Source organism: Myotis lucifugus, unplaced genomic scaffold (genome assembly GCF_000147115.1).
Source record: "Myotis lucifugus unplaced genomic scaffold, Myoluc2.0 scaffold_484, whole genome shotgun sequence".
NCBI lineage: Eukaryota > Metazoa > Chordata > Mammalia > Chiroptera > Vespertilionidae > Myotis > Myotis lucifugus.
In genome coordinates, this window is record NW_005871532.1 from 81,447 (window position 1) to 85,358 (window position 3,912).

At 54.8% G+C, this 3,912-nt stretch overlaps 1 pseudogene; it reads left to right on the forward strand.

The window, feature by feature from the left end:
- The window catches only part of LOC102441469, a 6,241-nt pseudogene extending 3,766 nt beyond the window's left edge, over positions 1-2,475 (forward strand).
- Positions 2,476-3,912: the final 1,437 nt, after the last annotated feature.

Genomic DNA, 3,912 nt, shown 5'->3' on the forward strand with positions numbered 1-3,912 from the left:
TTAGAGAGAGTGGAAGGGAGAGGGAGAGAGAGAGAGAAACACCCATGTGAGAGAAACACATTGATTGGTTGCCTCTTGCACACGCCCGACCAGCGGCCTGAGCCAGGGAGGAGCCTACAACCGAGGTGGGTGCCCATGACCAGACTCAAACCCGGCACCCTTGGGTCCGCAGGCCAACGCTCTATCCACTGAGCCAAACCGGCCAGGGTAAGGCTAGTCTTAATTCGAAAAGGCCTCTATTCTGAGATAATGATGCCACGGGATACTGCACAGTCTTCCAAGCATGGTGCCTGCCCACCCCTCAGCCCCTCTCCCCTGGTCTGCCTTACCACCTGCCCACTCCTCAGCCCCTCTCCCCCGGTCTGCCTTACCACCTGCCCACCAAAGTCAGGTTCAAACCCCACCCTCTGCCACCTCCTGCTTTAATCTTTCCAAGAACATTTAATCACGTAAACAAGACAAGAGGCTGATTTGGCTCAACCTGCACCGGGAGCTGTATGGAGAGGCGGGAGGCATTGCTTGACTCTCAGGAGCCAACTCGCAGAGGCTGCAGCCCAGAGGTGCCCCTGACCAGCTTACACACCTGCTCAGAGCCTGACCTCCCTCACCTGTGACCAATGCCCACCTCTGCAGGTTAAAGCACTAAATGAGATTATGCATGTCAAGGGTTTAGACCAAACCTTGGCAGTAAAACATGTTCATGAAATGATACCTACTGTTATTGTGGAAAGCTCAGGTCAGAGATATTGTTGTTAAATCGTTTTGACCATTGAGCAACTTTCAGGTTTTTACTCAGGTTTGTATATGCCCTTTGACCTCATGACCACGTGACATCTATATATATAAAAAGCCAGCTACCGGAATGACCAGAACGACCAGAATACCAGGCCCCTGGCCCAGGCTGGCCTCGCCACCCAGGGAGCGGTTAGGGGCGCCCGTAGGCAATGCTAGGGTGCGAGTTTGATGGGGGAAAGTCGGATAAATAGGGGGGAAGGTCTTAAGGGTCTGCGGGGTTGGGGTGGTCGCCCGAGTAGGTGTGGGGTGAGCTGGGGAAGGAAGAGGAAGACCCGATTGGAAACGGCTCAGCACAGTGCCTTTCTCATTGCGGCCAGGACAGCGCCAGCCCGGGACTGAATGGGCGGTTGTCTCATGAGTGCTCTTGGGGCCGACATGTTCACGGCAGCGGCTGTGGTCCCAAAACTTCACTGATTCCAAATAGCAAACAGCTATCAATGCCAAAGAACAGAAAAATCCTCCAACTAGAGGCCCTGGACTTGCAACGGGACTGAAGGAAACACACTTATGGAGGAGCTAGAGAGACCAGAAGTGTGCGGCCAGAGGACTGCGGGATTGTGGGGGAGCCTGGGCGCCCAGAGGACTGTGGGATTGTGGGGGAGCCTGGGCGCCCAGAGGACTGTGGGATTGTGGGGGAGCCTGGGCGCCCAGAGGACTGTGGGATTGTGGGGGAGCCTGGGCACCCAGAGCTAGACCATGAGCCTGTTACTGCGCATGTGCATAGTCAGCCCTCTAGTCCTCAGTCCTGCAGTATTTGGACGTGACTTCTGGCGGGAAATTATTTCGATTGAGGTTTGCTGCTGCCTTGCGGGGAGGAAGATCAGAATTAAAGGTTTGGTTTGTTACCTTGGTTTGAAGCTGGGACAGGAGCTGCGAGTAGGACCAGCTCTACGAGGAGCACACGCACCTCCCAGGAGCCACAGATGAAGCCACCGCAATGGAAGCCTTCAATGAAACCATCCAGATCTTGGGAGAGCAGGGCCAGACTCCAGAGAAGCGCAGCAAGGGGTACCTGGAGCGCTTGGCCTGAGGGCAATGAAAAGAGATGCAGAGGGTCCTGCTGAGCTCAGAACGGCGCAAGTCTCGCATCGCCAGGACCCATGAGAGCCGCACGAAGCGGGAACAGGAGCTGCGGACACGGGCCTCGGACAACCGGGAGATCGATCAGCGCATGAGCAGCCTGAAGCCAGACCTCATGCAACAGCGCAGATCCGAGACCAGGACCTGGTATGGCTCAGGAAGGCGCCCGGCAGAAGAAAATCAACGAGTGCTTGGGAATCACGAGGAGCCTGAAGCCCAGTCTGCACTGATGGAGGATGAGGGTGCCCTCCCCCACCGTGAGGAGCGAACCTGGTGTGTGGGCAAGATCCACTGCACGCAGGATGAGGAAATGCTGGACGGCAGGCGGGATGGTACCTCCCTCATCCCTGAGAGCAGCCAGCGGGCTGCTGTGCCTGCTCGGTGGGGGTGGACGGCGATACCAAGCGCTGTGTCGTCTACCGCCCGGCGGCTGGCTTGGGTTTTGCGGAGCCCGACAACCTGCTCGGGTCTCTGCAGGAGCTGGTGCGGCATGACCAGCACACCTCCCTCCTGCAACACAAGGACGCACTTACCGTCACACTGCACATCCCGTGCCAGCCCCGGGCCGGCCCCCCACCCCTACCCCCCACAGCCCACTGACTCATACAGCACAGGACTCCATCTGTCTGTCCACCTGTCTCTCTTCTTTGTGAATCTTTCTCTGTCTCAGTCTCTCTCTTGTTTTCTCTGAGTCTCTCTTCCTGTCACTCTTTCTATCCCCATCTCTGTCTTCTCTGTCTCTCTTAGTCTCGGTACCTCTAAGTCTCTGTTAGAGGAGCATACCTCCTCCCCATGCCCCGGTCCCCATGGGCACTGCCCTCCCCCAGCTCTGGCTGCCCCCACCAGTTCCTGCAGTACCCCAAGCTCCCCCTGCCTGTGCCTGCTCAGATGTTTACAAAGGCCCCTGGGTGCTCAGCCCCAGCCTGGTGCCCTGATTTTTAAGGCATAGACCTGGGGTCAGGGCAGGAAGAAGGCAGGAAGGAACTTCGCTTGGCCACTTCCAAGAACCTCCACTGTGACATTTGGGGCCGCCCCACAGACCCAACCTCCCCTCCCAACCCTGAGGTGAAACCCGCACTGGTTACCCCCACATGGAGCTGCTGCCCAGAAGCCCTCCGCCCCCAAAAGCAAAATGATTGAAAATAACCTCAAGAGCTGGGCCCTGCCTGACCCCAGGCTTCCCAGGAACCGAGGCTGCAGCAGGGACTGCTGGGCCAGCCGAGAGGCATTGCTGCCCATGACCTCCGCTCGACGCAATTCCAAAGCTTGTCCTTGATCGTGTTGAGTTCTGATTTTGTTTCCTTGACTATAAACCCATTTTCTCCTCTTTTTGGGCAAGAACCCCAGTTTTCTATGCTGCAATGGATCCCCCTCCTGCCTTCCCAGCTAGGCTGGCAGGTGGGTTTTGTATGATATGTTGATACTGATGTGGATATAAGACATTGAACTCAACAAGAAAAAAAGAGGAAAATGGGATAGTGATGAATAAGAAACTTTGGAGACAGTGAAGGGCAGTTTGTCCAGACTGTTGAGAGCTCAGAATTAGAGTTTAATTGGGATAGAACTCCTGCTAATAGTACCTGATGCCTGAAATCTGAGCACTCTGCTTTTAGGTTTTCCAGTTCAAGGGTTTGGAGACTGCCTATTAAAACACTCCTGTTTGGAAGGTGTTTGTATAGAAGCTCGTAAGTATTAAGTGTTTGCTGTGTTTACCATGCTTAGCTCTCTGTAAGGAATATGGAATAATGTTAAATGCCTCATGTTCTCAAGAAGCTTGACTTTTAAAATAAAAAATGAAGAAGAAATATAAATATTAAAAATGCAAAAAGAAGAAGCTTGAGTTTTAGGGGCGATCAGGCAGGCAGGCAAGCAGTTAGAGCCAGCTGTCCCGGATTGCAAGAGGGATGTCCGACTGCCGGGTTTAGGGCCTGATCTGCAGGATCAGGGCTTAAACTGGCAGTCGGACATCCCTCCGAAGGCCCGGAGATTGCAAAAAGACAGAGTGTGGGCGCGAGGAAATTTCGGGCACTGGGCCTC